Source organism: Armigeres subalbatus, chromosome 1 (genome assembly GCF_024139115.2).
Source record: "Armigeres subalbatus isolate Guangzhou_Male chromosome 1, GZ_Asu_2, whole genome shotgun sequence".
NCBI classification, from domain to species: Eukaryota; Metazoa; Arthropoda; class Insecta; order Diptera; family Culicidae; genus Armigeres; species Armigeres subalbatus.
This window is the reverse complement of record NC_085139.1, coordinates 269,863,920-269,888,021: the sequence shown is the minus strand read 5'-3', so window position 1 is coordinate 269,888,021 and position 24,102 is coordinate 269,863,920. Positions and strand designations below refer to the sequence as shown.

Sequence of the window (24,102 nt, the reverse complement as noted above, 5' to 3'; positions counted from 1 at the left end):
ATATTTTGAACTTGTTTTCGTAAAGCACGTAGAATGTTCGCGCAATTCGAATTATTTTGTTCTGTTTTGTGCATCGGTCGCTAATTAGATTAATTAGTGCGCGTTCGAAAGTGTTTTTGTTCGATTAGTCACGCTAATGCTAGAGGCACTGCTACAGCTATTGTGATCAACATGATTAAACCATTAGAACCCATATTTTAAAGCTTAGCTTAGTTTAGTCTGCGGTTGCTTTTCCGTGATTGAGCACTACGATAAAAGTGAATAGAAGTTGCGATTTACCAATAACCGCGCCAGCCAAGTCCTTTTCAATTGGAACATTGAGATTGAATCCACGGCTCACGGCACGAGGCAGGATCCTGCTTGTAAGGTAGTCACTACACCACCGAGCTTGTCTTGAACGCGTCCAATCATGCACAAATTTATATATTCACTGGCCGCACAAAGCACAAATCAGGATTTCGCGACAATTCCGCGTCCTAATCAGAACACATTTATTTACTCACGGACCGCACACGACACAAACTCGGATTTTGCGACTATTCCGCGTCCTAACACGAACAAATCCAATCGCGAACTCCAACCATAGTAACCTGGATTTCACACAAAAAGTTTGATTGGTATCTTGAATGTCATATTTATGTTTTAAGTTTGCTTGTTCTCAATGATGAAAAGAGGGCTACTGTGATGGAAAACAAGGGCATCTGACACATAAAACATACTATCAATCTAATACTTAAGAGCGGAGCAGAATGGATACGTTTGCGTGCGTTTTGACAGTTTTCCCATGGAAAATCTGCTCAGCTCTTCTTTGGGACCTTCCTTGGCCGAGCAGTATGATTTGCGTTCAATAAGCTAGATTGTGCTGCCAGGATGGGTTGGATTCCCGGTCCGGTCTACGAAATTTTCGGGTTGAATTTTTTTTTTCGACTTTCCAGGGCATAACAGTATCATCGTGTTAGCCTTGGTATGGTACCTTGGGTTGAAAAACCTCTCCGTATTACCACCAAATTTGTAACTATTACTATAAAATCACATTAGAATTAATGGTTTTCCACGATTTTCACGGTACGGAAGCCTGCATATTAGAGGCATTAAGGCTTTAATCCGAAAACGCTGAGTAGCTTCGTTGTAAGATGCATGGAAGCCTCCTTATAAGCATCCCGGAAGATTCCTCCCAAACAGATAGAAATTTGTCTTTCAAGAGGCTCGGAAGCCTCCTTTCAAGAGGCTCGGAAGCCTCCTTTCAAGAGGCCTCCTTTTAAGAGGCTCGGAAGCCTCCTTTCAAGAGGCTCGGAAGCCTCCTTTCAAGAAGCTCGGAAGCCTCCTTTCAAGAGGCTCGGAAGCCTCCTTTCAAGAGGCTCGGAAGCCTCCTTTCAAGAGGCTCGGAAGCCTCCTTTCAAGAGGCTCGGAAGCCTCCTTTCAAGAGGCTCGGAAGCCTCCTTTCAAGAGGCTCGGAAAGCCTCCTTTCAAGAGGCTCGGAAGCCTCCTTTCAAGAGGCTCGGAAGCCTCCTTTCAAGAGGCTCGGAAGCCTCCTTTCAAGAGGCTCGGAAGCCTCCTTTCAAGAGGCTCGGAAGCCTCCTTTCAAGAGGCTTGGAAGCCTCCTTTCAAGAGGCTCGGAAGCCTCCTTTCAAGAGGCTCGGAAGCCTCCTTTCAAGAGGCTCGGAAGCCTCCTTTCAAGAGGCTCGGAAGCCTCCTTTCAAGAGGCTCAGAAGCCTCCTTTCAAGAGGCTTGGAAGCCTCCTTTAAATAGGTTCGGAAGCCTCCTTTCAAGAGGCTCGGTAGCCCCTTTTCAAGAGGCTCGGTAACCTCTTTTCAAGAGGCTCAGTAGCCTCCTTTTAAGAGGCTCAGTAGCCTCCTTTCAAGAGGCTCAGAGCCTCCTTTCAAGAGGCTCGGAAGCCTCCTTTCAAGAGGCTCAGAAGCCTCCTTCAAGAGGCCTGGAAGCCTCCTTTCAAGAGGCTCGGAAGCCTCCTTTCAAGAGGCTCAGAAGCCTCCTTTCAAGAGGCTCAGGAAGCCTCCTTTCAAGAGGCTCGGAAGCCTCCTTCAAGAGGCTCAGCCTCCTTTCAAGAGGCCTGGAAGCCTCCTTTCAAGAGGCTCGGAAGCCTCCTTTCAAGAGGCTCGGAAGCCTCCTTTCAAGAGGCTCAGAAGCCTCCTTTCAAGAGGCTCAGGAAGCCTCCTTTCAAGAGGCTCAGGAAGCCTCCTTTCAAGAGGCTCCAGCCTCCTTTCAAGAGGCCTGGAAGCCTCCTTTCAAGAGGCTCGGAAGCCTCCTTTCAAGAGGCCTCAGAGCCTCCTTTCAAGAGGCTCAGAAGCCTCCTTTCAAGAGGCTCGGAAGCCTCCTTTCAAGAGGCTCGGAAGCCTCCTTCCAAGAGGCTCGGAAGCCTCCTTCCAAGAGGCTCGGAAGCCTCCTTCCAAGAGGCTCGGAAGCCTCCTTTCAAGAAGCTCGGAAGCCTCCTTTCAAGAGGCTCGGGAAGCCTCCTCTCAAGAGGCTCGGGAAACCTCCTCTCAAGAGGCTCAAAGCCTCCTTTCAAGAGGCTCGGAAGCCTCCTTTCAAGAGGCTCGGGAGGCCTCCTTTCAGGAGGCCCGGAAGCCTCCTTTCAAGAGGCTCGGAAGCCTCCTTTCAAGAGGCTCGGAAGCCTCCTTTCAAGAGGCTCGGAAGCCTCCTTTCAAGAGGCTCGGAAGCCTCCTTTCAAGAGGCTCAGGAGCCTCCATTCAAGAGGCTCGGAAGCCTCCTTTCAAGAGGCCTCAGCCTCCTTTCAAGAGGCTCAGGAAGCCTCCTTCAAGAGGCTCAGAAGCCTCCTTCAAGAGGCTCAGAAGCCTCCTTTCAAGAGGCCTGGAAGCCTCCTTTAAGAGGCTCAGGAAGCCTCTTTCAAGAGGCTCGGAAGCCTCCTTTCAAGAGGCCTGGAAGCCTCCTTTCGAGGGGCTTGGAAGCCTCCTTTCATGAGGCTCAGAAGCCTCCTTTCATGAGGCTCAGGAAGCCTCCTTTCATGAGGCCTGGAAGCCTCCTTTAAGAGGCTCAGAAGCCTCCTTTCAAGAGGCTCGGAAGCCTCCTTTCAAGAGGCCTCAGAAGCCTCCTTTCAAGAGGCCTGGAAGCCTCCTTTCAAGAGGCCTGGAAGCCTCCTTTCAAGAGGCCTGGAAGCCTCCTTTCAAGAGGCTCAGAAGCCTCCTTTCAAGAGGCCTGGAAGCCTCCTTTCAAGAGGCCTGAAGCCTCCTTTCAAGAGGCTCAAGCCTCCTTTCAAGAGGCCTGGAAGCCTCCTTTCAAGAGGCCTGGAAGCCTCCTTTCAAGAGGCCTGGAAGCCTCCTTTCAAGAGGCTGGGAAGCCTCCTTTCAAGAGGCTGGGAAGCCTACTTTCAAGAGGCTCGGAAGCCTCCTTTCAAGAGGCTCGGAAGCCTCCTTTCAAGAGGCTCGGAAGCCTCCTTTCAAGAGGCCTGAAGCCTCCTTTCAAGAGGCTCAGAAGCCTCCTTTCGGAAGCCTCCTTTCAAGAGGCTCCAGAAGCCTCCTTTCAAGAGGCTCGGAAGCCTCCTTTCAAGAGGCTCGGAAGCCTCCTTCAAGAGGCTCAGGCCTCCTTTCAAGAGGCTCAGAAGCCTCCTTCAAGAGGCTGGAAGCCTCCTTTCAAGAGGCTCAGAAGCCTCCTTTCAAGAGGCTCAGGCCTCCTTTCAAGAGGCTCAGGAAGCCTCCTTTCAAGAGGCCTCGGAAGCCTCCTTTCAAGAAGCTCGAAGGCCTCCTTTCAAGAGGCTCGGGAGCCACCTTTCAAGAGGCTCAGGAAGCCTCCTTCAAGAGGCCTGGAAGCCTCCTTTCAAGAGGCTCAGAAGCCTCCTTTCAAGAGGCTCAAGGCCTCCTTTCAAGAGGCCTGGAAGCCTCCTTTCAAGAGGCTCAGAAGCCTCCTTTCAAGAGGCCCGGAAGCCTCCTTTCAAGAGGCTCAGAAGCCTCCTTTCAAGAGGCCCGGAAGCCTCCTTTCAAGAGGCTCAAGCCTCCTTTCAAGAGGCCTCAGCCTCCTTTCAAGAGGCTCAGGAAGCCTCCTTTCAAGAGGCCTGGAAGCCTCCTTCAAGAGGCTCAGGAAGCCTTCTTTCAAGAGGCTCTGGAAGCCTCCTTTCAAGAGGCCTCAAGCCTCCTTTCAAGAGGCCTGGAGACTCCTTCAAGAGGCTCAGAAGCCTCCTTTCAAGAGGCTCTGGAAGCCTCCTTTCAAGAGGCCTCAAGCCTCCTTTCAAGAGGCTCAGGAAGCCTCCTTTCAAGAGGCCCGGAAGCCTCCTTTCAAGAGGCCCGGAAGCCTCCTTTCAAGAGGCCCAGGAAGCCTCCTTTCAAGAGGCTCGGAAGCCTCCTTCAAGAGGCTCAGAAGCCTCCTTTCAAGAGGCTCAAGCCTCCTTTCAAGAGGCTCAGAGCCTCCTTTCAAGAGGCTCAGAAGCCTCCTTCAAGAGGCTCAGAAGCCTCCTTTCAAGAGGCCTGGAAGCCTCCTTTCAAGAGGCTCGGAAGCCTCCTTTCAAGAGGCCTGGAAGCCTCCTTTCAAGAGGCCTGGAAGCCTCCTTTCAAGAGCTCAGAAGCCTCCTTTCAAGAGGCCTGGAAGCCTCCTTCAAGAGGCCTGGAAGCCCTTCAAGAGGCCTGGAAGCCTCCTTCAAGAGGCCCGGAAGCCTCCTTTCAAGAGGCTCTCAGCCTCCTTTCAAGAGGCTCAAGCCTCCTTCAAGAGGCTCGGAAGCCTCCTTTCAAGAGGCTCTGGAAGCCTCCTTCAAGAGGCTCGGAAGCCTCCTTTCAAGAGGCTCTGGAAGCCTCCTTTCAAGAGGCTCAGAAGCCTCCTTTCAAGAGGCTCAGAAGCCTCCTTTCAAGAGGCTCAGAGCCTCCTTTCAAGAGGCTCAAGCCTCCTTTCAAGAGGCCTGGAAGCCTCCTTCAAGAGGCCTGGAAGCCTCCTTTCAAGAGGCTCGGAAGCCTCCTTTCAAGAGGCTCAGAAGCCTCCTTTCAAGAGGATCAGAAGCCTCCTTTCAAGAGGCTCAGAAGCCTCCTTTCAAGAGGCTCGGAAGCCTCCTTCAAGAGGCTCAAGCCTCCTTTCAAGAGGCTCTGGAAGCCTCCTTCAAGAGGCCTCAAGCCTCCTTTCAAGAGGCCTGGAAGCCTCCTTTCAAGAGGCTCGGAAGCCTCCTTTCAAGAGGCTCAGGAAGCCTCCTTTCAAGAGGCTCGAAGCCTCCTTTCAAGAGGCTCAGAAGCCTCCTTTCAAGAGGCTCGGAAGCCTCCTTTCAAGAGGCCTGGAAGCCTCCTTCAAGAGGCTCTGGAAGCCTCCTTTCAAGAGGCTCAGGAAGCCTCCTTTCAAGAGGCCTGGAAGCCTCCTTTCAAGAGGCTCAGAAGCCTCCTTTCAAGAGGCTCAGGAAGCCTCCTTTCAAGAGGCCCGGAAGCCTCCTTTCAAGAGGCTCGGAAGCCTCCTTCAAGAGGCTCAGAAGCCTCCTTTCAAGAGGCCTGGAAGCCTCCTTCAAGAGGCTCAGCCTCCTTTCAAGAGGCTCGGAAGCCTCCTTTCAAGAGGCCTGAAAGCCTCTTTTCAAGAAGCTCAAAAGTCTCCTTCCAAGAGGCCCGAAGCCTCTTTCCAAGAGGCTTGGATAGCTCCTTCCAAGAGGCTCGCAAGCCTTCTTTCAAGAGGCTCGAAAGCCTGTTTTCAAGAGGCCCGGAAGCCTGCTTTTAAGAGGCTCGGAAGCCTCCTTTCAAGAGGCTCGGAAGCCTCCTTTCAAGAAGCTTAAAGCCTTTTTTCTAGAGGCTCAGAAGCCTCCTTTCACGAGGCCTCAAGCCTCCTTTCAAGAAGCCTGGAAGCCTCCTTTCAAGAGGCCTCGGAAGCCTCCTTTCAAGAGGCTCGGAAGCCTCCTTTCAAGAGGCTCAGGAAGCCTCCTTTCAAGAGGCTCCGGAAGCCTCCTTTCAAGAGGCTCAGAGCCTCCTTTCAAGAGGCTCAGGAAGCCTCCTTTCAAGAGGCTCAGGAAGCCTCCTTTCAAGAGGCCTGGAAGCCTCCTTTCAAGAGGCCTCGAAGCCTCCTTCAAGAGGCTCAGGAAGCCTCCTTTCAAGAGGCTCAGAAGCCTCCTTTCAAGAGGCCTGGAAGCCTCCTTTCAAGAGGCTCAAAGCCTCCTTTCAAGAGGCCTGGAAGCCTCCTTTCAAGAGGCCTGGAAGCCTCCTTCAAGAGGCTCAGGAAGCCTCCTTTCAAGAGGCTCAAGCCTCCTTTCAAGAGGCCTGGAAGCCTCCTTTCAAGAGGCCTGGAAGCCTCCTTTCAAGAGGCCTGGAAGCCTCCTTTCAAGAGGCTCAGGAAGCCTCCTTTCAAGAGGCTCAGAAGCCTCCTTTCAAGAGGCTCAGAAGCCTCCTTTCAAGAGGCTCAGAAGCCTCCTTTCAAGAGGCTCAGAAGCCTCCTTTCAAGAGGCTCAGAAGCCTCCTTTCAAGAGGCTCGGAAGCCTCCTTTCAAGAGGCTCGGAAGCCTCCTTTCAAGAGGCTCGGAAGCCTCCTTTCAAGAGGTTTCAAAAGAAAATCTAATGAAATAAGGAAACAATTGAACCGTTTGTTTGAGAAACTGCATATGTAACATTTTTGGCCAAAATGAGATTTTTATATATTCTGAATCCTCGTCCAAAAATACGTATTCTGAAAAAAAGCACGAAAAAAAAAAATTTTGTTCAGGAATGTATGAAATTTTTTTCGTTTGTTTGAGAAACTACATATGTCCACGTACTCCGAAGAGCAATTGTGGAGTACTGCTTACATTTTTTGAACTGAAAGTGCACCAGGGTGTTGAGTTCTGCCATAAACTATTGATCTGTATCGAAGAAATCAAAAGATTCGGTGCCAATTTGTTCAAAAACAGTTTTTTGTTGTTTTCTCGAAATAGTGCAAAATGGACTTATGCAGTTTCTCAAACAAATGATTCAATTGCATTTCAAACCATTTTTCATCAAATCGAATTAAACTGCACGATAATGAATGTTTTACGTTTTTCATGATAGGTACTGTTTTTTCTCGAACGAATACAATATAGTTGATTCGGAGACAAAGGACTACTGCCCATGATCACATATTTGAAACATTTGCATTTTTGTCGATTTTGAGTTAAGCTTGGGAATCGCCTCCAAATTGCTAGTTCTTCAAACTGATTAAGTGAAAAAGGAAAGTTTCTTCTAGAAAACCCGAAAAAACTAGCAAGTTGTTTGGTAACATTGAGCGAAGTGGCCGCATAATAGTAACACTGGAAAATTCTATCGCCGGTATGCCGTATTCTTCGAACGAAAAATTTCGCAATTAATTAGCGCTCTAATAATCAGCAATGTAAAAGAAGATTTCAACTGGAAAATCCATACTTATGCATATCACGAACTTAAAACATTTCAATCTGTTGTCGATTGTTACAAATATCATAGACAGACTGCGAGTCGATATCGATGTCATACCTATCCAGATATACCTACTCGTTGCAAATATATCTCAGTGATACAGGTCGGTAAAAAGTCACGTTGCAATGCATCTTTGCTAATGACCTGAGAATGGTGTTTTAGTACGAATTCAAATGAATAATCACTCACTTTGAGCGATTAATTGTTTATTCTCGTGATGAATAAATAATTGTAGAACTATTCTAAAACATCAGATCAAAATGCTAATACTATATTCCATGTATAAAAATCCGAAATAATTAGTAAAATAGAAGTTGCATAGGTCACATAACTTTCCATGGTGAATCCCGATCAATGTTTATGATTACCCAACCCAACTAACACATCTTCCTATCGGTGGTTATTGTGGAGATGCAGAGGTATTCTCGGTCTATAGAAGCAACAATTATTTATCAATATTTGGGAGCTGCTAGAACATGCACTTTGAGAATAGATAGTCGATCCTAACCACTATTCACTTGGACAGAAGTGCAATTCGCACCAGCTCTGATCAATTACGGAGTAGCAACCATTGATATGTACAAGCTAAGCTAAAATTGTAACAAAATTTGAAAAGTATTTGTTTCAAGTAGTGTGACTTTTGATATAAATTTAGATATTAAAACAACATCCTACACCTTCATGTCGGGCTCCTTTCAAGAGGCTCGGTAGCCTCTTTTAAGAAGCTCGGAAGCGATGACCCATTCTCACTATAGACACTATAGGTTCCATACACGAGCTGAGGCGAAGGCGAGAGTAGCCAAACGAACTGTCAGTTAGTGTAGCCAAACGAGCATGACGTCACGGTTGCAACCCAAGCAACGTAGCGTGTGACGTCAAATTCACTTGGTACACTGTGAAAAAGTGGAAGAACACACTTTATCGAAATAAACCAACCGTTCCTGCGCCCGTCTATGGAACCTATAGAGTCTATAATTCCCACTTCCAGACCCATTGTCACCCTCGATGACGGTATATATTTTTTGCTACAAAAATAAACTTTTATTGTTGAAAATCCAGATAATTCCACACCCAACCGGTGGTTGTTAGATTTTCTAACAATTCTGTATAAGAATCTACCAAAACCTGTATAAGAACTGGGCATATGCGAAATTGCTAGATACTTATACAAATATTGTATAAGAATCTAACAATATTGTAAGCTTTTCTTACATTTTTTGTATAAGATCTGACAATTTCGCATATGCCCAATTCTTATACAGGTATTGGTAGATAATTATACAGAATTGTTAGAAAATCTAACAACCGCCGGTTGGGTGCACTAGCGATGATGCCTTGCTCGATGTAATCGATGTACTTCGTCTCAGTGTGAGGTATTTCGCTGTAATGTACGAAAAGTAACTCATGAATATTGATTCTAAACAAACTTTCTTCATAGAACCATGGCGCTAGTGCCAGTCTGAGCAGCGGCCTTTGACGGGTGATTGCTGCAGGGATTGGAAATGAAATCGGTTCCAAGATAAATCTTATTCAAAGTGTAAAGCATAATCATTTGGCGGCGGCAAAAAGTTTGTCATCGGTATCAGAATCTCAAGCCCATGTCGGAATGAAAATATGCAACAAATTTATTAGCATAATGAGTGAAGAAAAATCGATGGCGTCAGTATCGGTACTGACGAAGGCTGTCGTCAGGCACTCGACAATGTATTCACTATGGAGAATGTCTCCGAAAATGTATTCTTTGGAGAAATTAGATCCGAGATTATTGTATTCAAAGTACAAAACATAATTGCTAGGTAACGGCAGGATGTCGATAAAAAAGAATCTGAAGTAGGTTCGTGTCGGAAAAGTCGCTTCGATGAATTTACTCGTACGGTGACTGAAGAAAATTCAATGGCGTCACTATTGATGGCCGTCTGCCGCTGATTGCTGCAGAAATTTGTTTTCGAACATCCAAATTTTGTTCAGTCACCATGCGAATGAATTTATTGCAGCGCTTCTCACTGACACATTCGCTGTTAGGGCGGGGCTAATGACTGATCGCTTTTTTTTTCTGTGTCTTGTATCGCGCGTGCGTCATTTTTGTTCGAGATTTCAAGGAGGTCGGTCGACAGCGTTCAGAAGCGTTTTTATCCACAACAGGTAACATCGACATTTCTGGCAGCAATTGTGGAGCGGTGAATCATCGGATGGCGGTCACGCTAGTCCTCCTTAATGGAAGCAGATTTTTCTTGCAGGCTGGTTAAAACTATTGAGAGGTTGAGGTTGTGCTGAGGAAGCACATTATTGAAAATAAATCTGCTCTTGTCAGAACCAAAACTACATTCGGAAGAAAGTAAAAGACTATACTATGACTATAGCAAATTCAGGGCTAGGCCTGGCAGGAGTGTCGGTGGTTGAGACTTCTGGCACCTCACGAGCAAAGGCAGATAAGCATATTTTTTTGTCGATAGAAGGCCCTTCGCCTATTTCTTTTTATAATAAGTCTGTCGTTCATTTGTCTGGTTCTATTATATTGTTTACTAGCTAGGGTGAATGATCCAATAGTGGAGGAACTAAGCACGTTCCAACACTATTAATTTTCCTAGAATCAAACGAAATTTAATTTCGCTTACCTTGGATATATTTTCGAAAGCGTTCCCTATCTATTTTATTGGAAAAATGCTTCCGTCGCATGTATTCCAAATATTCCGTCCTAAAATAACATCTCCAATGATTGGTACACTATTCCAATAGTTGCGGTATTTTTTAATTCGTGTTCCTATAGCTGCGAATCCTATTGTTATCTTACGGGACTCGTAACTATAGGAACACTACCGCAACTATTGATGCTCAGGTAAAAATTTATTAAGGTATTTTCTAGATATTTACCAGTATTTGATGATAATCGATTTTGTTTTCACTTGCTTCGTATATTGACATATCGTTTTATCATTGAACGTAATGGGTTGCTGCGTTTGATTCGTAGATTCAACGCACAATGTACTACTACAACTATACTGCCGCTAACCGCAAGTTGAGCACATCTGTATATGGACGCCCATATACAGATGTGCTCGACTTGCGATTAGCGGCAGTATAGGAACACTCACTATCGGATCGTTTTCCCTATATGTCTCGACTTCCCTGGGCATAAAAGTATCATCGTGTTAGCCTCACGATAAACGAATGCAAAAATGGTAGGGGAAGAGGCCCCAAAACGCCCCCCCCCCGATGCAAAACGCCTTTTGTGGTTTCCCTCATATTTACCGTCATTAATATGTCCGTAACAAAACTAGATCTAAAATTATGTAGGATAGGCGAAGAAAGTTTCAAAATAGTGCATGGGAAGGTCGGAAAAACCGAAAATTTCCACATTTTGAAGAAACATCTAACATTTTGGCGAGGCAAAACGCCCTAGTGGCAATAACCTACAAAGTACTTGCGTCTCCACGGACTATCCATACTAGAATGCTGATTCGCCGACGCGTGATACTTTGTTCCCTAGGAACCGCCAGCTGAAAGGCGTTTTGCCTCATGAGTTCTCCGGCAACAAAATATCACCACTTTTTTTAAATGTGAATATTATCAATATGATTGAGATTTTTGACAATTTTTGAATGGCATCAACTAGCTATCTTGTTTACCTGATGCATAATGTAAAAAGGGTTTGGGTCATTTGGCATAAAGTCATTTGGCATAAGGTCATTTGGCATAAAGGCCATTTGGCATAATGGTCATTTGGCATAACGGACATTTGGCATAATTTTGAACTGTAAGAAAAGAGTGGGTCATTTGGCATAACGGACATTTGGCATAATTTCGAGCTGTGAAAGCGAAAGGGATATTTCATGTAATGTTATGCGTAGATAAAGTAGTTCGAGGCTGTTTTTTGAGGAAATTAGATTGATGGTAGACATTTTTCGGAAGAACGAAATAACAAAACGACAGAATTACTTCCGAGAGAGGGATCACATCCATCAATGACTTATTCCGGCCACATGCCTACTTTAAAAGTTGGGATTACACCCACCATTGCTTCAATCCGAGCATGCGCCTAACTTTAAAAACTCAAGCAACACACTTGTCGTAGACGAGTTACTAAAACCAATCAAGTCACATATGAGTTATTTCAACTAAATCAATCTGAATTGTGCTTTTCGGGGAAGAGATCACATCTACCATTGATTTATTCCCGACAAGCGCCTACTTATAAAGAAGGAGTCACATGTACCATTGCCATAATCCGGGCAGGGCCTACTTTTAAAGAAGGGATCACATCCACCATTGCCTCAATCCGGGAAAGCGCCTACTTTTAAAGAAGGGATCGCATCCACCATGGCCTTAATCCGGGAATGCGCCTACTTTTAAAAAAGGGATCACATCCTCCATTGCCATAGTCCATGCAAGCGCCTACTTTTAAATAAGGGATCGCATCCACCATGGCCTTAATCCGGGCATGCGCCTACTTTTAAAGAAGGGATCACTTCCACCATTGCCTCAATCCGGGCAAACGTCTTCTTTTAAAGAAGGCATCACATCCACCATTGTCATAATCCGGACAAACGCCCACTTTTGAAGAAGGGATCACATCAACCATTGCCATAATCCATGCAAGCGCCTAGCTTCGAAGAAGGGATCGCATCCACCATGACCTTAATCCGGGCAAGCGCCTAGTTTTAAAGAAGAGATCACATCCTTCATTGCCATAATCCGGCAACACGCCTCCTTTTAAAGAGGAGATTATATCCACCACTGCTCTAATCCATGCAAGCGCCTACTTTTGCATTGCATTGCAAATGCATTCTTTCCACGAGAGGATAATGTCTTTTTAATATTGTTATCGACGGGTGTTATATTTACTAATCCGGGTCGTTTCCCGCACCACTTGGTCACCATTTAGCGAACGCAAAGAAAAAATATGCCAAATGTCCGTTATGCCAAAAGACCCTCACTTTTGACGTTGGTTACAATTATGCCAAATGTCCGTTATGCCAAATGACCGTTATGCCAAATGGCCTTTATGCCAAATGACCTTATGCCAAATGGCGTTATGCCAAATGACTTTATGCCAAATGGCCCGCTCCCATGTAAAAATACCCATGAATAGCGTTACAAATAAGACAATAGAGCAGTGTTTGCTTAGCTAGGGCATATTGCCCCCCCTTCCCCTAACTTGGTTTAGAAACATCGCAATTAATAACTGTCTAAGTGCTCAATGAACACTAAGCTGCGTGGTGACAATGTACCACTGGGAAATGTAATGCCAATGAAGAAGAAGAAGATCTGATTTCGTTCAATAATAAAAATCCTGGAAGGATCTTTACCGCTATTCAACAGTCACCTAAATTCAATAATATCATTATAGATAATAACCATCTTTCGTTAAACATGAAAAACCACGAGAGAATCTAGACTACGTTTGAACTATTCTATTGACTTCACTACCCAGGGCTATATTTGAAGTGAAATTGTGGTCGTTTTGTTACCTAACCAGATTACCCCGCTTCATTATTGGTAATTATCAATTATATTTTCTTTCCATTCCAGGGACAACATTTTCCAAACAACCTTCGGAAAGTGGAAAACCTATTGAAACAAACTTAGCCTGGCGCTTTTCCCAACGGTGTGTGTGTGTATAAGCGCGTTCATGTGACCTGCCCACGGCGGCGGTGCTGGGCTGTTTCTGCGGTGACAACCCATGAATTGCTGGTCCCCTAAGTCGGAAGAACAACCGACGAGAAAAGTATTAAAAAAGTATTAAAACAAAAATAAAAATATCTATTAAAGTTCAGCGCGAGGGCCGCCTGGCGGAACGACGTGACGTTCGGATCGGGATCTCGTCGTTTCGTGTAGCGGAATGCCGCAGCACCATCGAGTGTAACTAGCAGCGGCCGTAGTCGTAGTCCTCGTCGTCGTCGCCGTGGCCCAAATTTGTCTACGTCGTCGCGACGCCGCCACCGACCGGCGAAAATATGGTGTGTGGAGAGCAATGAAAAATGAAGAAAAATGTTTGGATCGCACGTTATATAACTACTAAAATAGAATCCATCAGCAGCGTTGTCATTCGGGTGTGTAGAGCTCGCCGTGTCCCCCTCGCACACTCCGACGAACCCAGCGAGGTCCGCTGAATCGTTACGCGCGAATGTGAGATTGTCGATAGCTGTGGCCGCGTCGCATGTGTGTGCCGTGCTGTCCGCGAAGTCGTTGAGACGCGGTGAGAATCAGGTGGTGGTGTAGTGGGCGGAACGAGGCTGTGATGATGCTGCCCCGTGTAAATATCTTATGGTGGTTGACATGACGACCAAGCCGTCGTTTACTTCGATGTAGGGAAGCACAGAAATATGATAAATAATTTCGAGATTATGCTTTGAAGAAGCAAGCAGGGGACAAAGAAGAACAAGACGTGAAGAAAATACGTGAATCCCGGGCCCAAAACGGCGGAAAGATTGTCATATTGATTGCAGTGGTGGTGTGAATTTAAAAAGGTAAGTGTTCATGTTACATGGCAATAAAATGAAATCAAATTGTTTATATTTAGAATTAGGAAGGGACACTTATCTGCCGTTTTGACAAGCAAAATTGGAGATCAAAGTGCAGACCTTTCCTTTTCTCCCATTTCATTGATTTGTTCCATGGGGAAAATTGGAGTCCTGTTCGATCTTGAATGTGTTTGCTCCGACATCAGCTCTTACATGTAAAAGCAGCAATATTGATTGATGCTGGTAGGTGAAGGTACAGAAAGGATGGAACGGACCAGAAAGATAGGATTCTTGTTCCTTGAAATTTCGTCTCATGGTTGCAGAGAGCTTTGATGCTGGCAAGGGATCTGACGTCATGTGATGGAATGTGTTTGTGGTTTTTGGGAGCAATTTTCTTCTCCATTCGAGTCTTATATGAGGAGGAAAAATGCGGAAAACATCTAAGCATATATGAAAGCGTTGCTGCTTTGATTTTGAGGAAACTTATTCTATTGCAAGTCAAAAGAACTTTGTATGTTCCCGAGCAGCAAAGTATGAAGAAAAAAAAATGTTCCAATAGGTTTTTTAGTAACAGAGCTATTGGTAGAGGAAGAGGCACAATGTTTCTGTGGCACTGTGATTCCGAAACTGAATAACTTCAATTAGGAAATTGGTCTTTCGGAAGTGATGTCTAATGATTTATCAAAATCAACTTCATAAAAAGCTACCCAACCAAAGGAAGCTAGATTGTAATTCATTTCTGCATTATTCAAATGGGAATACTGGGTAAGAACTTTTTATATAGAAGAAACGTATTTAGGGCTTGTCTGCTGTTCGCTGTATATTGCTTTGGAGATTTTTTTTATCCATCAGGTACAAAGTTTAATTTTGATTGCAACATACATATCCACAGAAAGACGTTCCAGATTTGATTTACAAACAGTTCATTTCTATTTGATGTAAATTTGAACTACGAATGGATCGTGCAACTCGAATGGTTTGTAATACAATTACGAAGATTTTGTTGGAAATTTCTAATAATTTCCGATGGAAATTCCAAAGAATTACAATGTGAGTTGAAAATTGAAAATTCCAGGTTTTTTTTAAGAACTGCAAAATATTTTTCAGTGGTAATTACTATGAATTTTCAATACAACATTCCAATTAGAATATCCCAGGTATTATTGAAAAATCTCGTGGAAATGCAGAGCTCATCTAAACAAAACGGCTGGTCAGACCTACTTATAACTATCGGGTCATTACCTCCAGTTCTGATTCAGCATCCGGAACAAAGTTAGTAAGCTTTTTATACCTAAGTTGGAATTTTTGTTTTCAGATAAAGACAACATACCCAACTTCGGAAGTGGTGCGCTGGATTCGTCTAAAGATGCGCTAAACAACGCATCAATTACTTTGAAAGATAATACTCCGGAAGAAAACTCGGTTCGGAAGTCCTGACTTCCGAATTCTAATTTGGTGCTACGCCGACAATATTTTGCGCTCGATAATGGCGGTGTTAGTTCCTCTCAGTTTGACATTCAAGAGACAAAAAAAAAACATTGGAACTCATCAAGTCTGGTTTGATAAAAATGTTGGGGTTGTATACAAGATACGACCGCTCGACGTAAAGTACGTAAAACTAAATATAATACACTGAACCAATTATTCCGCTCTATATAGAAGAGAAGAAATCATCCCACAACACTACTACCCAGCTTTAGCAGCACCTCACACTCTAGTAGGAACTCCACTGTCTAGCGGCTGGGGCATTCATACAACCCAGTTCAATAATAAGATAATACCCTAAAAATAGGCGATTACCAAGGATTGGAACGCGCTGTATAGGGGTTGCATGATGCATAAAAGAACTAAAATTTTCAATAGTTTAGCGTTGGCAAATTGGTGGAGAGTTTGCGAATTCATTGCTATATAAATCTTTGAAATCCATCGAAAGATAAAGGACCTATTAATGTTACAAATCTTACTTGATTTCGTGACGGTCCCCAATTTTGAAATTTTCATTTTACACCCTGTATCCGAGTCTTCCCCTTAGACGTAGTTTACGTCAAAAAAAAAATGTTGAGAAAATAAACAAATGTTAACGAATTTACGTAATGGGAGTTGAACTTGCATCTTAATAATGCAATGATTATTTTAAAATTTGAAATTATTAATATTTATATATTTGAAAAGGGCCTAACAGCCAACATTTATTCCCTCTGATTCCTCGTCTACATATCTCGGGTACTTATTCAAAAGGACGTATGTGATTTCGTAAACAACGATGTAAACGTCGATTTGTCCGATCTGATAGCCCTCCCACGCAAACCATCACCATAGACAGATAGGGGGAGGCTTCGGCTACCTGTTGGTGGTGTTGGTTTGCGTGGGAGTGCAATCAGATTGGACAAATCGACGTTTGAATCTTTGCTTACAAAATCACATACGTCCTTTTGAATAAGTACCCGAGATATATAGCTATATGTGTAGACGATAAATCAGAAGGAATAAATGTTGGCTGTTACGCCCTTTTCAAATGTTGGTCTAGATATGTAGACAAAGAAACGAACGGAATACATTTTGGCTGTAACGCTCTTTTTATATGTTGGTCTTGAAATATTTAAATTAAAAAAAAATAACCATTCATGTTTCAACCTGAAAGTTTCTACCATATTTGAGTATGATAAGATTGATACAGATCACCACTGCAGACAAAATCACAAATCGACCACGTTCTGATTGATGGACAGCGTTGCCGGAAGAGGGTGAGCTCGATGGGGCCCCTCTTGAGGACTGCTGAAATACAGTCAAAGCAGCCATTAACGACGCAGCGGAGAACAACGTCGGGTATATGGGTCGAAGTCGACGCAACGATTGGTTCGACGAAGAGTGCAGACAGATTCTGGAGGAGAAGGACGCAGCGCGGGCGGTCGCGCTGCAGCAAGGTACCCGGCAGAACGTGGAACGTTATTGACCGGAGCGGAGACAGCAGACCCGCCTTTTTCAGGAGAAGAAACGCCGCCTGGAAGAAGCGGAGTACGAGGAGTTGGATCAGCTGTGCCGTTCTCAAGATACACGCAAGTTCTATCAGAAGCTCAACGCATCCCGCAAAGGCTTCGTGCCGCGAGCCGAAATGTGCCGGGATAAGGATGGGAGCATCTTGACCGACGAACGTGTGGTGATCGAAAGGTGGAAGCAGCACTACGAGGAACATCTGAATGGCGCTGAGAGTACAGGCAGTGAAAGTCAAGGCAGCGGAGGAGATGACTACGTCAGTTCAGCGGACGATGGAAGCCAACCAGCCCCACATTGTGGGAAGTTAAGGATGCCATTCAACAGCTAAAGACCAATAAAGCAGCTGGTAAGGATGGTATCGGAGCTGAGCTCATCAAGATGGCCCGGGAAAAGCTGGCCTGCACAAACTGATAGTCAGAATCTGGGAAACCGAACAGCTACCGGAGGAGTGGAAGGAAGGGGTTATATGCCCCATCTACAAGAAAGGCGACAAACTGGAGTGTGAGAACTTTCGAGCGATCACCATCCTTAATGCCGCCTACAAAGTGATATCCCAGATCATCTTCCGTCGTCTGTCACCATTAGTGAACGAGTTCGTGGGAAGTTATCAAGCCGGCTTCGTTGACGGCCGCTCGACAACGGACCAGATCTTTACTGTACGGCAAATTCTTCAAAAATGCCGTGAATACCAGGTCCCAACGCACCATCTGTTCGTTGATTTCAAGGCGGCATACGACAGTATAGACCGCGTAAAGCTATGAAAAATTCTGGACGAGAACAGCTTACCTTCCGACTTCCGACGGAATTCTTGGAGAAACTTCCGAAGGAATTCCTGGAGAAACTTCCGAAGAAATTCCTGGAGGAACTTGTGAAGGAATTCCTGGAGAAACTTCCGAAGGAATTCCTGGAGGATCTTCCGAAAGAATTTCTGGAGGAACTTTCGTAGGAATTCCTTGAGGAACTTCCGAAGGAATTTCTGGAGGAACTTCCGAAGGAATTCCTGGAGGGATTTCCAAAGAAATTCCCGGAGGAACTTTCGAAGGAATTCGTAAAGGAACTTCCAAAAGAATTCCTGGAGGAACTTCCAAAAGAATTCCTGGAGGAATTTCCAAAAGAATTCCTGGAGGAACTTCCGAAGGAATTCCTGGAAGAAATTTCCGAAGGAATTCCTGGAGGAACTTCCGAAGGAATTCATGGAGGAACTTCCGAAGGAATTCCTGGAGGAACTTCCGAAGGAACTCCTGGAGGAACTTCCGAAGGAATTCCTGGAGGAACTTTCGCAGGAATTCCTGTAGGATCTTCCGAAGGAATTCCTGGAGAAACTTTCGAAGAAATTCCTGGAGGAACTTCCGAAGGAATTCCTGGAGGAACTTCCGAAGGAATTCCTGGAGGAACTTCCGAAGGAATTCCTGGAGGAACTTCCGAAGAAATTCCTGGAGGAACCTCCGAAGGAATTCCTGGAGGACCTTCTGAAGGAATTCCTGGAGGAACTTCCGAAGGAACTCCTGGAGGAACTTCCGAAGGAACTCCTGGAGGAACTTCCGAAGGAATTCCTGGAGGAACTTTCGAAGGAGCTTCTGGAGGAACTTCTGAAGGAATTCCTGGAGGAACTTTCGAAGGAATTCCTGGAGGAACTTCTGAAGGAATTCCTGGAGGAGCTTCCGAGGGATTTGCTGGTGGAACTTACTAACGAATTCCTGGAGGAACTTCCGAAGGAGTTCCTTTAGGTACTTACTTTATTTTTCTTCTTAGTCTTATCTATCTTATTTGTATTATTTGTCTTAGTTGTCTTACTTACACCAGCACCGCTGTTATCACCCAAATTCTTTTCAAAGCTTTTGTGGAAACCTTGTACAAAAATCCTCTCACGATATTTTCTAATGTTGTTCTAGAAACGGCTCATGTTTTCATTTTCCAAAACCAGCTGGAGTTTGTTTCTTTTGATTTTCTCATTGCGTGATTGGTTCCTCCAGGAATTCCTTCGGAAGCTCCTCCAGGAATTAATTCGGAAGCTCCTCCAAGAATTCCTTCGGAAGCTCCTCCAGGAATTCCTTCGGAAGTTCCTCCAGGAATTCCTTCGGAAGTTCCTCCAGGAATTCCTTCGAAAGTTCCTCCAGGAATTCCTTCCTTCCTTTCGGGGAACTTCCGGAGGAATTCTCGGGGGAACTTCCGGAGGAGTTCCCGGGGGAACCTCCGGAGGAATTCTCGGAGGAACTTCCGGTGGAATTCCCGAAGGAACTTCCTGAGAAATTCCCGGGGGAACTTCCGGAGGAATTCCCGGAGGAGCTTCCGTTGGAATTCCCGAAGGAACTTCCGGAGGAATTCCTGGAGGAATAACTGGAGGAATTCCTCTGGAAGTTCTTTCAAGAATTCCTCAGAAAGTTCTTTCGGGAATTCCTCTAGATGCTCCTCCGAAAAATTCTCGAAGGAACTTCCGGAGGAATTCTCGGGGGAGCTTCCTGAGAAATTCCCGGAGGAACTTCCGGTGGAATTCTCGAAGGAACTTCCGGGGGAATTCCCGGAGGAACTTTCGGAGGAATTCCCGGGGGAACTTCCGGAGGAATTTACGGGAGCACTTCCGGAGGAATTCCTGGGGGATTTTCCTGAGAAATTCCCGGGGGAATTTCCAAAGGAATTCCCGGGGGAGCCTTCGGAGGAATTCTCGGGGGATTTTCCTGAGAAATTCCCGAGGAAACTTCCGGAGGAATTCCCGGAGGAGCATACAGAGGAATTCCCGAAAAAACTTTTTGAGGAATTCTTGAAGGAACTTCCAGAGGAATTCCTGGAGGAATAATTGGAGGAATTTCAGGAGGAGCTTGAACTTCCTGAGGAATTCCTCGAAGAGCTACCGAAGCAATTCCTGGAGGAACTTGCGAAGAAATTCCTGGAGGAACTTCCGGAAAAATTCCTGGAGGAACTTCCGGAAAAATTCCTGGAAGAACTTCAGAAGGAATTCCTGGAGGAACTTCCGAAGCAATTCCTGGAGGAACTCCCGGAGGAATTCCTGGAGGAATAATTGGAGGAATTTCAGGAGGAGCTTGAACTTAATGAGGAATTCCTCGAAGAGCTACCGAAGCAATTCCTGGAGGAACTTCCGAAGAAATTTCTGGAGGAACTTCCGGAAAAATTCCTGGAGGAACTTCCGGAAAAAATCCTGGAAGAACTTCAGAAGGAATTCCTGGAGGAACTTCCGAAGTAATTCCTGGAGGAACTTCCCGAGGAATTCCTGGAGGAACTTCCGGATGAATTCCAGGAGGAACTTCCGGAGGAATTCCAGGAGGAACTTCCAAAGGGACTCCCGGAGGAACTTCTGAAGGAATTCCTGGAGTATCTTCCGGAGGAATTCCTGGAGGAACTTCCGGAGGAATTCCTGGAGGAACTTCCGGAGGAATTCCTGGAGGAACTTCCGGAGGAATTCCTGGAGGAACTTCCGGAGGAATTCCTGGAGGAACTTCCGGAGGAATTCCTGGCGGAACTTTCAGAGGAAATCCTGGAGGAACTTCCGAAGAAATTCCTGGAGGGAATTCCGGGAGGAATTCATGGAGGAACTTCCGGGAGGAATTCCTGGAGGATCTTCCGGAGGAATTCCTGGAGGAACTTCGGAGGAATTCCTGGAGGAACTTCCGGAGGAATTCCTGGAGGAACTTCCGGAGGAATTCCTGGAGGAACTTCCGGAGGAATTCCTGGAGGAACTTCCGGAGGAATTCCTGGAGGAACTTCCGGAGGAATTCCTGGAGGAACTTCCGGAGGAATTCCTGGAGGAACTTCCGGAGGAATTCCTGGAGGAACTTCCGGAGGAATTCCTGGAGGAACTTCCGGAGGAATTCCTGGAGGAACTTCCGGAGGAATTCCTGGAGGAACTTCCGGAGGAATTCCTGGAGGAACTTCCGGAGGAATTCCTGGAGGAACTTCCGGAGGAATTCCTGGAGGAACTTCCGGAGGAATTCCTGGAGGACGGAGGAATTCCTGGAGGAACTTCCGGAGGAATTCCTGGAGGAACTTCCGGAGAAATTCCTGGAGGAACTTCCGGAGAAATTCCTGGAGGAACTTCCGGAGGAATTCCTGGAGGAACTTCCGGAGGAATTCCTGGAGGAACTTCTGGAGGAATTCCTGGAGGAACTACCGGAGGAATTCCTGGAGGAACTTCCGGAGGAATTCCTGGAGGAACTTCCGGAGGAATTTCTGGAGGAACTTCCGGAGGAATTCCTGGAGGAACTTCCGGAGGAATTCCTGGAGGAACTTCCGGAGGAATTCCTGGAGGAACTTCCGGAGGAATTCCTGGAGGAACTTCCGGAGGAATTCCTGGAGGAACTTCCGGAGGAATTCCTGGAGGAACTTCGGAGGAATTCCTGGAGGAACTTCCGGAGGAATTCCTGGAGGAACTTCCGGAGGAATTCCTGGAGGAACTTCGGAGGAATTCCTGGAGGAACTTCCGGAGGAATTCCTGGAGGAACTTCGGAGGAATTCCTGGAGGAACTTCCGGAGGAATTCCTGGAGGAACTTCCGGTGGAATTCCTGGAGGAACTTCGGAGGAATTCCTGGAGGAACTTCCGGAGGAATTCCTGGAGGAACTTCGGAGGAATTCCTGGAGGAACTTCCGGAGGAATACATGGAGGAGGAATTCCTGGAGGAACTTCCGGAGGAATTCCTGGAGGAACTTCCGGAGGAATTCCTGGAGGAACTTCCGGAGGAATTCTTGGAGGAACTTCCGGAGGAATTCCTGGAGGAACTTCCGGAGGAATTCCTGGAGGAACTTCCGGAGGAATTCCTGGAGGAACTTCCGGAGGAATTCCTGGAGGAACTTCCGGAGGAATTCCTGGAGGAACTTCCGGAGGAATTCCTGGAGGAACTTCCGGAGGAATTTCTGGAGGAACTTCCGGAGGAATTCCTGGAGGAACTTCCGGAGGAATTCCTGGAGGAACTTCCGGAGGAATTCCTGGAGGAACTTCCGGAGGAATTCCTGGAGAAACTTCCTGAGGAATTCCAGGAGGAACTTCCGGAGGAATTCCAGGAGGAACTTCCGGAGGAATTCTCGAAGGAACTTCCGGAGGAATTCTCGAAGAAACTTCCGGAGGAATTCCCGGAGGAACTTCTGGAGGAATACCTGGAGAGTCTTCCGTAGGAATTTGTCTTGTTTGTCTTATTTGTCTTATTTGTTTTATTTTGCTTGTTTGTTTTATTTGTCTTATTTATTTTCAATTGTTTATCTCATCTCATTCCTATATTTGATTTCAATTTATATATTTGGTATCCCCGTGTTCACAAATAGGAATACGCTTTTTTCTAGTGACATACACTTTTTATTACATCAAAATGATCGTTGGAAAAATTCAAAACTTTTGTCAGTTGGGTTTTGCGAAATTCGGTTCCTTTGTGCCTCAAATCATCGGAGAGAGGTACTGAGAAGCGAAAATTTCAGTTGTACAATAGTTCAGTATTTAGAGCTTAATTCAAATTTAGGAAACAGTAGGTCCAAGAAATTTTGTAGGAACATTCCTTGATAAATTTCAAAGAGATTGTCAATTGGGATAAGCGAAATTCGTTCTCAATTCCGAGTTATAGACATTTTAGTACGAAAATAGCGCTCTACCGCGAGAGAGCTTCCCTCAGACCTTAATGAACACTAAGCTGCGAGGCGGCTCTGTCCCAGTGTGTGGGGATGTAATGCCAATAAGAAAAAGAAGAAGATGTTCAGTTTGAAACTCACCCAAATTCTTAAAAACTATTTGCCGTGAAGATCTATTGGTGCAAAATTTGTGAAATTTCAAAGATATTTGCAATTTATTTTTCAATTGTCACTACTTTTAACATGACCAACTTGTCAAGGCAGTCCCACTCCCATATCACATGTCTCTGATTCAGCATAACCCTTTTTAACACCCGTATAGTACCCGTAACAATGAGGCATCTTGACAACATTCGGAGTGAAGGGTTGACAAAGCAATGATGTGTCACTGAAACACCACAAAAATTGCGATACACCGAAAAATCTTGTTATCGATTAAATCTAGCCTTGGGCACACTCAACAATAAATCAATTGAATTCAGCAAACCTAACCTCGACAAGTTCTTGGAAATTTGGCACCTGCTCGAGACCGATTCGGCAATCAATCATTCCGGGGCTGCTCGACTCGACCCATGACGACGAGGACTACACGGGATGACATCAGCTCGGTTTGATCGATTCACTCGTTTTTTTTGCTTCGACCATTTTTTTGTTCCCTGCGCCCTTCTTCAGTCAGTGGCTTTCCTTTTATGCCATTCAGGAAATTTATGCGCCTACCCGAAGGACTGCGCTTGCCAAAAGCGCGCGGTATGAAAAATAAAAACACCAATTTCAGCAGCATTAAAAATCCATTTCGCTTCGAGCCATTACTTCGCGAGGTGGCTCCCGCCGCGACCACGACGACGGGCAGGAAAGAGGCGCGGTTCAAGTATATGAGATAAATTTTCTCCTTGTCGGGTCGTCGCTGATAACGACCACGGCGGCGGTGGCGACGATGTCTTTGATTCTCGATGCCAGCGAGTAATAAAGTCCGGCCGAAACCGTAATGAAATTTTTAATTACGTTCTGCTTTTTCTAATTTTCACTCAATTCCCTATCTGGAAGCGGCGTGGTAATGTACGCTGTTGTTTGCAGGCGAGTTTATTGACTTGTTAATTGCAAAAAATGATCCAAGGACCTACTCCCAGAACAACGCCGTAGAAATAATTGGGTCCCAAGATATCGCGATGGAAAAATACATTTTCCGGGGCTAAGACGCTTGTAATTGTAATTGGGCGGAGCATGAACATTCGTTTCTCAAAGTGATATTCTAAAACGTATCATATTTTGCTAATAAAGTCAAATGCAACAGGATTGAGAGTTTGCATAATGGATTTTTGCCAATATTGGCATGTAACCTCCAACATTTAAAAATTAAATAAAATGTCCAGTTGTCCAGTGTGAATAACTATTTGTTTATTTATTGCAGAAGATGCATTTTTGCGTATGGTATTTATTTGAATATCAAACAATGTACGCATTATTTTTGCAAAGGTCGAAATCTATTATAAAGGCAATTTGCTTACTGTCAAACTTGACTCAACAATATTTTTGTTTAAAAATCTTCTCAAGATCTTAAAGTTAAAGCAGTTGCTCTGCCTATGGAATTAAGTACAAAATTTGTAGTACATAGTCCCTACTCTACGTCGCCTTCGTTTATTGCTAGCCTAAAATTGCGCTTGGCATCATATACCACATTTAGGAGTTTCTTACAAATGCACAGAATCGAGCTCATAAACGTTTGTGATGGTCTCCGTATAACTTTCGTAATTAGA

General features: G+C 45.2%; 1 protein-coding gene across 1 annotated transcript in view; it reads left to right on the top strand.

Annotated features, from left to right (window-relative positions):
* The window catches only part of LOC134213920 (uncharacterized), a 417,536-nt gene that overhangs the window by 21,280 nt on the left and 372,154 nt on the right, over window positions 1–24,102 (top strand). Inside the window, exon 2 of the mRNA XM_062693387.1 lies at window positions 12,857–13,794. The gene's annotated coding sequence lies outside the window, so the exon portion shown is untranslated. The remainder of the gene's footprint in view (window positions 1–12,856; window positions 13,795–24,102) is intronic.